We start from the raw sequence: 12399 nt of genomic DNA on the forward strand, positions 1-12399 counted from the left end.
TAGTGCTCCAAGGTATCAAGAATGGAATAAGAAAATTCAGTCATGAAACCTTTTGTTGTGGCCAGCCAAACAGAATTTTTCTTCTGGTTGAGGAGGCTGGTATATAACAAAATAGAATTTTTTATTGCCTCCTATATATCTAGTGCTTCATACCTCTATCTGTAATTCTACAATCATAGTTCAAGTCAAATTTTAATGATGTGTTCCAGAAAAAGTAAATAGTAACTTCTGAAGCCAGAATTCCAATGCAGGGCACAACCTCAAAAGATGGATACATTTCATTTCATCACACGCCCACTCAGTGAAGGGGATTCTAGGTTACTCCACCAGAACAAGGTCATGTTTTCTACAAGTCCTCAATGATTTAAAGCAAGGCACGTTGAGTGGAATAAAACCTAATGCAGAATACAGGGATATATATATAGATAGAGATATAGATAGATATATGAACTTATATTTACATATATATACATAAATATTTACATGTCTAAATTTGACTGTTTTAAGCGTGAAAGAGGCACGTTGACATCTATTATGAAGGTCACTTTTCCTAAATGCTAACACCAGGACACTGGTAATACTGTCTTTAGCTTTCTTTTAAGATATACTATATGTCGATATTACAGTTTTCAAAGACTTTGTCACTAAAATGATGTGAATTTTTGATGACAGAATTCAGAAATCATACCTACTTTTTGATTGTCATGCTTTACCCCAGTTTGAACAAATTAAATAAAGGCACTAAAAATCACTACTTTATTTTAAGCTGATTTCTCTAAACGTCCTTTGTACTTAGTGCTATATTTTACAGTGGGTTTTTTTGGTTATGTAAATGAGGCGTATAATAAGCTTATAAAGAATTTTCTAAGCAAGTTTAATATTGAGATGCAATAATTTTTTCTACTTCAATATTTTGTCCATGAATTGTTAAAAGTCCAGTTGAAGTAAGTAATCAGACCAGCCTATTTGCACTGAGATTTTCTTTAATGTTAGAGAAGATAAGAAAATAAACTTTGCAATGTGCACCTTTAAAATAAAAGTAGTCCAACTTAGACATGTAAATATTGTATATAAATAATCATGCAGAATACAGGAAGAATAGAATGTTTATACAACTATGACCACTGGCATCGCTTGAATAATTAATCCTAATTGTGAACAAACCTCCAAATAATCCAAATTTTCATCTGGATTTTTGGTAAAACATGATTTGAGGCTCATATTAACTGGAAATATACTAAATTTTATTTGTTCCCTGTATTATAAGTTAATATTTAGTTTATAAGTATCATAATTTACTCACGCAGAAAAAAAGAGAATTTCATTTTGGAATAGTCTCAGATCTCTTGCAGTTTATGAAGAATATTATGATTGAGTTCAAGGAAAAAAGAGAAACAATTGTACAAACTGATCAGAATCCTGTCTTCATTTCAACACCCTGCTGCTCTCTGTTTTCCTCCTCTTCCTCCCTCCTCCCTTCATCTTTCTCTCCCTGAAGATATGCCACCTCTCCTTCTGGTCTATGTGACAAGACTCATGGTGACCTACAGTATTCACCCACACTGCATTTTCAGGAGCTGCAGTGACTTGAGAAATAGCACATCGGCAAGATGAGCCCTGAGCTCACTGTCTCCTTAGAATGTCACAGTTTGAACATACATGAGTCAGAGCATCTTCTGAGCCAGTCAGTCATCGAGCACTAGAAGTACACAGGGTCAGGCGATCAAGAGGGATCAGTGTTCTTGTGTGTCTAGAGATCGTAATTCCAAAAACTGGGGAGCAGGCCTCTGGAAAGGAAATTCTACAAATGTCACTATTCTCTGAGCTAAGTCACTGCTACTCAGTTAACCCTTAGGGATAGATGTCACTGTTGGCACCTAAATTGTCCTCCCTGCCCTTCCATGCTTTTAGATGAATAGATCAGTATGACTTGCCTCACTAAATATCAGCAACAGGATCAGGTTAGGATGAGGACTGCATGGTTCTTGTTTACAGAGTTTGGATTTATGCAGCATTCCAACTGTACTTGGCACAATTTAATGCATACACTTAGGAAGCTGCCAAAATGTGCAGAGTATCTCTGGCAGAAGAAAAAAAACCAGATGGTCCCATCAAGTGGATCACATTCATGGGCATTACGTTAGATTTAAAGAGAAGCATGACATGTACCTGGGGGGTATATTTTAAAGGGCTAAATAGCCCTGTGTCATTAGCTAGGCTATTAAGCTTCAAGAAACTGACTATGATTTGAGGATATATCCCACATTCTAGACGTTGAGATAGTGGCAGGAGAGTGTGCTCCAAGAAAACAGAGCAGGATCGGAAACTCTGCAGCTGAGCTGCTAGGAACAAGAAATTAATAAGTGGACAGATCACCCTGTAAAGCGTCAGACTTGAGCAGAATTGGGGTGAATAAAATCATCAGTGTGTAACAGCACAAAGTAGAACCTCAAAGGGCCTGAAGCTGCTAGCAATGTTCTAGATTTCCATCTCACTTAGTGGAGATTTGGAGCATGAAGAATACTTAGAGATCATTTGGGCTAAACTCTTCATTTTGGACATGTCAAATCAGGGTTCAGCAGATGAGTATTTAGGACCAGGTCTCACAATGTCGAGGATAGTACTGTTCTTCAAAGAGAAAATCTGAATTCATAATGAATGAGACAAATAATCTGCAGGGAAAGATAACCTTCCAGAAAGTCCTTCCAAGAATACTTGGTCTAATAAGGCCTATGCTTCACATTCCTGTCTAATTTGGTAACAAATGCTGTGAGTCCTTCAAGAGTCAGAAATAAAGGAAGTGTTGTCAATCATGGAATTTAAGATTGAATAAAGTTGGTGAAAACTACTCATGTAGTTGATTAAAAAATAGGGGCTGGAGCTAAAGCACTGGCCTAAAACATGACTCTCGGCAGTGGGACCACATACCATCAGACAGAGAGGTAGACAGGATGGAGAAGAGAATTGTTCTACTGTTCCATGCTGAAGTGTCAACCGAGAAATGAGCTGCCCAACGGGCAGGATGGCATTCCTCAGCTACCCCTGCGTGCTGCCCAGAGTAACGACAGAAGGGATGAGTGCTCTGCGTGTGAACGGTGCATTGGTAACAAATGGTTGAATGTGCTTTCTCTGTACCTTTTTCCTCTCTATTGGCTGCAGGAGTAGAGCTCTGAGACCCTAAAGCAGACTACAATTCGGAGGAAGTACAGGTTCCTGCATCACAGTTTAGAAGAAAGTTTTCATATTTCACAAACATCTGCATTGCCCTGTCACTTGATCAACTAATAAATAGTAATGGTGAACTCCTGAAAGTTTGAGGGTTATTATTAAAGCTGTTAAAATTACCCAATTTGATATAATAGACCATTTCCTTATGTAGATGCCACGTTAGATATGTGTGAAATGCGTGATAATAGGCCAAGTTCCTGAAGGCGTATGGTTGAACAAAGTGGGTCTATTAGAAATGCATAATGCACAGAAATTACGGTCCTTAGCATCTTTCTAGTTGCACCAACATTTCTGTAGCGCATCAGAGCGGCTTTGTCTCTTTGCATATCAGAGGACAAAGTTTTACACTAAAATAATGATTTGTTCTTTGATTCAAGCCATGGGATCAAATTATATTATTAGAGTGAGATTTCCAAAGAACCATTGGGAATTACATAAGCAGATCTTCCTAACAGGCTTCTTTCAGTGATCTCCTTCAGGGCCAGTGCAGCCTAATTTGTTTGTGCCAACAAGAAAATATCAAAGAAGATGACCAAACCACTGAAGTATCCCAACAAGAGGAACACAGCCTCCAGGGACATTATTACAAGGAAAGGAGCAGAGAATATCAGATCAGAAGAAGAGCATAAATGTAATGTGATCACCATGCCCAGCTCCTTCATTTTACATGAAGAAAACTGGGTTTTTGTTTTAATGTTACTGTGCTGATGAATGGCTTAAAAATTCTTAGCCCTGACTTTAATCTAGAGGGTTTTCCACTAAGAAATGCTGTATCCAATTTGAGTTTATCACAGATCCACTTTTTTTAGTGACCTCTTCTCTCCTTATGTCCAAAATTGTTATCTCTAGCAATTTAAATACACAGGGGATTTAGTATAACAAACCTAAAGAGCCGAGATTTATAGAACAGTCTTCATCTTCCAAACTGTTGCTATAAAGAGAAGTATAACTGAATTTCACAGCAAATATTTCTGAAAATAAAACAAAATCATGACTTTAGCATTCATTTTTTTTTAACCAAGAGAAATAAAAACCTAACAGAAACATGGAAATGTAAGAGAAATAATTTCTTCTAATCAATATCCTGTCATAGGTAAAATAACTAATTTAGGAGAATTTTAAGAGTGTCACATTGATACCCAGAATTCTTGTTTCTTTGTCTTGCATTTTGTTCCTTAGAATTACAAAGGCCCACTGATTCTTATATTGTAGTAATAATTCAGTAAATGTTGTGTTAAATAGGAGCATGTTCCAGGATTCCATGTTCCATGTAGCATATTCTCACTTTTTCTATAGAATGCTCATAATTGAGGAGGGAGAAGACTTGATTCAACAATTAAGTTATTCAAATGATTTAAACTAAAAGATATCAAATTATAAACAATATGGTCCCAAGGAAAAGCACGAATTATATCTTTTTCTTCCTGATGGCTTTTCCAGTCTTTTATTTTTAAGTAAAATTAAACAGTGGTTAGGGATCTAGCTCAGTGGTAGACTGCTTGTCTAGCATGTGTGAGGCCCTGGCATTGCCAAAAAAGCACAAATAAATACAAAATTAAACAAAAATAGCCACACTGTTAATGGGGAGAATTTTTATCTTTCAAGAATCAAAATCTACAGTGGAGCTGAATATGACTGTTCGTGTCTCTAACCCTAGAACTCTGGAAGGCTGAGGCAGGAGGATTATATTGTTGCTTTGTCACTGTCTGTTTAAGTACATGTTTGCAGTACATAATGGTTACATTCATCTTGGGGAGTTGGTACATCTATATAAAATATCTTAATTTCAACCTCCCCCTCCCTTCTCTCCGCCTTTCCTCTACCTCTTACCCTCTCTTTTTTGCAAAAGATTGCACATTTGCACTCATCCTGGATGACATCCTGGAGCCAAGCCCTGACTCAAAATAAACTTCTTAAAATTTATTCCATGTACCTTGACTGCATAGAGATTGCCCAGTGCCTCTTATGGTAGGACTGCATACATGGCGGGAGTGACATAGTGATCAGTGAAACAATGGGAAATAATTAAGATCCACAATCTGTTATTGATCACATAGGAGGACTGGAGTCTCTGCCAAGAGAAGTTGTAAAAAGAGGAAAAATAGCTGCCAGGAAAAAGGAATCTTTTGCAAAAGGGAAGGGGACCAAGACATGATGGGGGAGAGACGGGAGGCAACAAGAATTACAATCCTCCGTGTGCATGCACGACTTGTCACAAGGAACGCAATCATTCGTACTGCAAACGTACACTAAAAAATAAAAACTGGAAAAAAAGAAGCTCCGCAATGGAAATTATAAAAGACAGAATCAGGTGCTCCCTTCTTTATTGATAAAGGAATGAGAATCATATTTAGGCCAAAGAAATAATGCACATCACTTATTGTAGAAGCCAAGTTACAGAAGAGAAAAATAGGTCAGTGAGACATACAGCTCAGTATACATGAAACCTTAGTATACCTAGGAGTTACACAGCTCGTGTTATGTGGTGATTCAAATACGGCCTCAAAAAGTGGTTAATAAAAAAAAAAGGTGGTTGAGTAATAAAACCCATGTAGGTTCTCATCAGGAAAATTGCACTTTGGATTGCTCATAGCATTCCGCCTTAAAGAAGAAAATAATTCCAATGTCACTCAAGTGTTTTGTCTCCGCTGACATTTACAGAATTAAATCATAAAAAGTATCTATTGTGTGTGGCTACTGATATGATCAATGTCTGTTCGTATGGCCACAAGAATCATCACCCCCACATTTAGTAGTTTATAAAAATATTTTCACTTATTCATTAATTTGGGGCTATGTTTGGATTTCAGACATATTTGTTCATTTTGCATTGTGATAGCAGGTTATACCAGGAATCAATAAAATATTTTTTCTACAGAGCTAGATGCAATTTTAAATTTGAGTCATCATCAACTCTATTTGTGGCGTTAAAGCAATGAGAGACAAATCATTTACAAATAATTGTGGTTCTGGCAGCAGCCCAGATTTCCTGGGTGGGGCTAGCCTGCCAATATCCAGGGGTACTAAGGTTTTCGTAATCCCCAATCTCAGTGGCTTCACGTAACACAGCTCTACTTCTTGCTTGCACGGACACAACCAACACAGGCTGGGTGGGGTAGAAATAGACAGTCACCATGGTGAAGAGAAACGAACCTGGACAGTCTGGCTCAGAGTTACTACCCAGAAGTGCTGCACATAAGTACTTCATCACCCTTTCCCAGTCAAAGTAAGCTTTGCTTTACTTCAAAAAGTGACACAAAATCTAATTCTCTTCTGTGCTTAGGTAGAGATTCAAAATAGTATTCAAAAAGTGTTCTTATTGCTGCATCTGGACAATATGTTGGACTAATACTCTCAAGAAAGTCATATCACCTCTCTACAGATGTGGCAGATTTTGGCACGTCAGGTATATGGCCGTTAATTAGCAGAGTTATTTTCAATACTCGTGAGCAAAAGGGTTAAGATTGATTTGCCTTTATGTGGAAATTACAGCACTACATGTTCGCTATCTTGTCCCTAGGCTGTCAACTCTCCTGATTTCACAAAAGTTTCTACAAAAATTTTGATCTTCTTAACATTCTGAGAAATATCCTGCTTGACTATCATATTGACATTGTATCAGACAAGGTTTACCAGAAAGACAGATAGAACACAAGATACACAAATGTATAAGAACTTGCAAGACTGGCTTACAATGATCAGTCACAGAGTTGGATGAGGAAGAGTGCAGAGAGTGTCTGCATGCTGGAGGTTGAAGGGTTGCAGTCCAAGGCCTGGAGCTCACTGGAGTGTTTTGCGTAAGTCCATATCTTGAGGCTGATGGGTCTGCGAGGGATGCTAAAGAATCTATGATGAAAGCCGAAGAGCCTCCACCAGAAGGCTGAAGAATCCCAGGCAAAAGCCAGTCTGCACCAGAAGCCAGAAGATGACTACCAAGCTGAAGGCAAAGCCTGGAGTTTCTCTGAAGAACCAGCAATCGGTCCTTCCTCATTTCCCCTTTATTGTATGCAGCCTACTGGCTCTAGGAGTGATAGGGGGATGATCCTTTACACCCACACCACCTCCAGGCCCTCCTCTTGCACAGGCTCAGGATGAATATAAAGTTAGCACCCTGGCTCCCTGCTGAGTCACATAGTTAACCTTCTAAACTTCTCAGATTGACACAGTGACCATCCTAAAGCGGTGAGGGCATGTCCTCTACACCCTAAGATGTAGAACAGCCGAGTCACTTAGTTAAGCTTCTGGACTCCTCATGTTGACACAATGTATCAACCATAACAGACATTACATTAAAATTCTCTGTTAGCAAAATGTAGTAAATATTCCAGAGGCCCTGGTAAGGTATATAACATGGCAGAAGGCACACATGTACCTATAAGATTCAGATACTTGTTACTCATAATTACTTTGAGATTCCATTAATCCAGGACATACCATAATACCTTTTAAGAAAAAAGGCTGGTTATTTAAGACTGCTCTTTATCACAAAGACAGTGTCACCACTGCAGGCTTAATAGTTTTGTATTTGGAGGCAACTTATGCTATATTTTGCACATAGTTCCCTGACCCTCTTATTAATAAGTATCTCAAAGGCTGCAAGTGTCATATATGCTTGGATTTGCTTTTAAGCTCCATATTTTATTTCACTAATCAAATATTTATTCTTGTCCAATAGGACACTGTTACTACTTAATGATAAGGTTGATATCTAGTTGGGTAATCCACACAAACATCCACATCATATTCTTTTCTAGAAAATCTTTGGCAGATTTAGAACTCTAGGATTCTATATAAATTTGAGCATCATAATATTCTTTATTATTTTGACTGAAATATGATTGAATCAATAAATCAATTTGAGGAGGAATCAAATATTGTAAAAGTGAGCCTTCCTATTCATGAACATGTCATGTATTTTTATTTATATTTTTGAAGATCTCTCAATAAAATTATCTGATTTTCACCATTTCTGTCCTACATATTTTGTTGAACATTTTATAATTTTACCTTCATTGTAAATGGCATAGGTCTTTTCGTGATTTTGGTTACTTGTTCATTTACATATGAAAATTAAATTTTTATATTAACCCTATTCCAAGCTTCATTTCTTTATTGTTCATAAAAAAATATAGTGAATAATTAATATTCATGTTGATTTTCTTTATAGATGTCACATGTTCTAAGGATAAGATGTTTCCAACTTCCTAATTATTCCTAATTCTAACAATTTTTAATCTACTTTGATTTAAATTTTTAGAGTCTAAGACATCCAGTAAAAAGCTGAAAACATGCAGGCATATTCAATATTTTTCAGAATTCTTTTACAGCTTCATGAGTAAATATTTTCAAGTCCACCTTTTACTAGATAGAAATGACCTAGTTTTATAACCAGATATTGAAATTAATTTGATTTTACATTAATTAAGATGTAAATATAGGATTTTAAATTTATTAATGGGATGATTACATTCCTTATATAATTTGGTCTTGATTTGTTCCATATTCGACTTAACTGTTTTAAAGAATTTTGTGTACCTGGTAACAACTGAGATTGGTTCCAAGATTATGCTGATCTCACAGAGTGAGTTGGAGAGTATTTAACATTTTTTAATTCTAAAAGAGATAGGATAAAAATTGGAATCATTTTCCTTCACAGATTTATAGGATTCACTGAGAAAATCAGTAGGGTGGATGACTTTTTATGTGAAATTATTTTTAATACTAATTTTATTTTTGTGCAGTCATGTTAAGGCTAGGCTTTTGTCCCCCAGTCCTGGGGTTTGAATCTATGTCCTTTGCATGCTAACCATATCTTCTACCACTGAGATGCACCCAAACTATTATTTATATTTATATTTATTTTTATTTCCATTTTGATTTTCGTTTTTGTTCTGGGACAGGGTCGCACTGAGCTGAGCGGGCTGACCTCAGATTTCCCGCTGCACACAATCGAGTAGCAGGTGTTATCAGTGTGTGGCATCGGCTTGACGCTGTTGATGCACTTTAGGCTGCTCTAACCATTTGGTTTTCTGTGAATTTGTGCATTTGGTTCAAGATTTCTCATTTATTAGCATCAAATTGCTCATTGTATTCACTAATTAGATTTTACGTCTTTCTTCTATTCTCATTATGCCAGGTATTACTGCTAATACTTTTCATCTATGAGAGGATTGCCTATTTTATTATTCTTCTGAAGAAAACAGCAGTTGATTTTTTAATACCTGAAGTATCTTTATTTTCTAGTTTACTGGTTTCTAACCATTTATTTATTGTCTTTTTCTACCTTTGGGTTTATTAAACTTCTAGCATAAACTCTTACGACTAATGTAAAATTTCTTTTTAATTAACGCTCACTGTATTCAACATGTTTCAATTGTAATTTATTTTACTCAATTCTAATTTTACTTTATTTAATTCTAACTCCTTTTAATGATTTCTGCCAGAATATGAGTTATCTAGAGGTACATTTAATTCACAAGCATAAGAAATATATAGAAAAAATACATAATCTTATGATGATACAGGATTTTCTCACTATGTTGAAGGAAAACACAAAGGCTAAAACAGGCTTGAGTGCATCAATTTAAATTTCATAATAATAAGAACTTTGCTAGGCATGGTAATCCCAACATTGCAGTGCAGAGGCACATTCAAACTCAGCCTGAGAAACTTAATGATATCCTGTTTTCAAATAAAAAATAAGGCCTGGGAATACAGCTCAATGGCACAGCACCTGCCTTGCAAGCATAAGGTCATGAGTTCAATTCCCATTACCAAAAAAAATTAAATAAAATGAAAAATAAGGGCTGGGGGTGCACTGCAGGGAAAACATCTTGGGTCCACTCCCAAGTACAAAGAGAAGGAGAATGAAGAGGAGGAGGAGGAAAAAGAAAGGAGAAGACAAAAGAAGAAAGAAAAAGGAAGACGGGGAAGGTGAGGGAGAAGGAGGAAGAGGACAAGGGGAGAGGAGGGGGAGGAGGAGGGGGAAGGAAAGGGAGGGAGGAGGAGGGAGGAGGGGGGGAGGAGAGGGAGGCAGAGGAGAGGTGAGAAGGGGGCAGAGGAAGTACATTTGTCCATAAATAATACTGAAGATTTTAGAAAAGTTGGAATGATGATTATAAAGTGTGAAGACCAGTATCTTTAATATATGAAAATAGCTAAAAGCCAGAAAGGCCACGATTAATAGAAAATTGAATAAAATATGCAAACAAACTCCCAATCCCATATATAAATGACTAGTATGAAACAATGCTTATTTTAATGATTAAGAAATCATTCTAAGATGTACATTCAGTACAGTTTATCTGTTTGAAGTGGAAAAACCTTTAAAAATGAAACTGCTTTTAAAATTCTCGCATATTAGTACCAGCATTCCCCCTTATCCACTGGCTCCCACTAGCAGAGTCAACCACCCACGGACTGAAAATACCACACAAAGAGAGCTTGTCCATACTCAACACGAACAGACATTTTTCTCATCATTATTCACTAAACAACACAGTAGCAGAACAACTTATATAAAATTTGCAATGTGTTATGTAATACATTTCATCTAGATTAAGTGTGCAAGAGGGTATGTGTAATTTATACACAAATATGCTATTTTATATACAGGCCTTTCGCATTCATGGATTTTATACACTGGGGATCCTGAAGCCAGTCTCCTGTGGATATCAAGGGATGACTGCTTTTGAAGTGTAATGGAATTTTCTGGAAGTAAATTTAGTAATACAGGTATCATACATTAGCATCTTCACAATTGTACATAACTTCTAAAGCAATAATCTCATAACTACAAGGGAAAAAATAACAGGATTTAGGAAAGATTTTATTATAAGAATGACACTGAATTTAAAATCTATACAGCAATTATACATTTTTAATATTAAAAGCATTTTGCAATATTGCACATTTCTCTGAAGTTGGCATTCAAAATCCTGTTTGAATGAGTTTATTAAAATGTATTTATTCATCATTAGCATGGTTAAATCTGAATCACAGCTTTCCTTTTTGTTTTAAGTTTTTGAGCCTATTTTGTGATATATGTGTCAATTTACAAAGCTGGAAGTTCCAGGAGACTAAAATCTTTTTATTTACCTATTACCCTCTTTACCTTCAGTAGTTTGTGTCTTTTATATAAATATATCTCTCCAATAGTTATGTTGGTTTCTATTTTATCTTTTTTAATCCTTTGAGTAAATATTTTCCTATTTTAATATACCACTTGTAGTAACATAAAGCTGTAACTTTTGAAAGTTCCTTGAATATCTATTTTTTTTACTAATAACCTATTTCTTCATATTTTTAATAATCAGTGGTCTTTTGGAATTCTTTTCACTGTATCTCTTTTAAATTTATTTTTGTTTTACTTCTGGGGGAATAACAGAGTATTTGTTCTAAGAATGTATTTCTTACTCAATCTCTCTAAGTTTGAATCTGTCTCTAAGTACCTTTATGTAATTCTGTATCACACTTTGTGCCTCTATAAAATATAATAATGGTAAAGCCATAATGTTGTGGAGATGATTCAATTAGTTATTATGTATAAAGTGTTTCATAAATGCACTTGATGTAGGAATCCCAATGTGAGTGTCCTTTATTACTTTTTCATTTAATGTTTGCTTGTTTTATTTTCAACAATTTCTTCCCACTAATTTTAAATGTCATTGCCTAGTTTCTTTATTTTATTGGTTACTCTTGAAATTTTTCCATGAACAGTTAACCTAACAAGGGTAAAATACATGATAAGGACTTTCTAGAAAATAATATTTGTTTCTAGAAAACGAGACCCACAAGACTTTAACACAAATTCCTGTCCACTGACATACATAGAATTTTGGTTTAATATTTTAGTATTGTCTTCTTATGAAAATCTTACCAACTGAACTTTAACAATTTTTACAGAAAAAATTAAATATTCACATTTGATTAGAATTCTCTTATTTGTATTTTAGCACTGATATTCCATCTTCTTATTGTTGTGTTTAAATACATGTAGGGATTCAATTGCCCATCCTGTATATTCTACCTATTTAACTGTTACTCAAAAGTTATAAAACAAACTTTACTGCAAAATATAAAGTAATGTAGATGGGTTGAAACATACAGTACAGGGAGTGCTGACAAGTACACATACCCACATAACAACCAGCCCCAGGATTTTGTTGTTAG

Source organism: Chinchilla lanigera, unplaced genomic scaffold (genome assembly GCF_000276665.1).
Source record: "Chinchilla lanigera isolate Chin_1 unplaced genomic scaffold, ChiLan1.0 scaffold00020, whole genome shotgun sequence".
Classification (NCBI taxonomy): domain Eukaryota; kingdom Metazoa; phylum Chordata; class Mammalia; order Rodentia; family Chinchillidae; genus Chinchilla; species Chinchilla lanigera.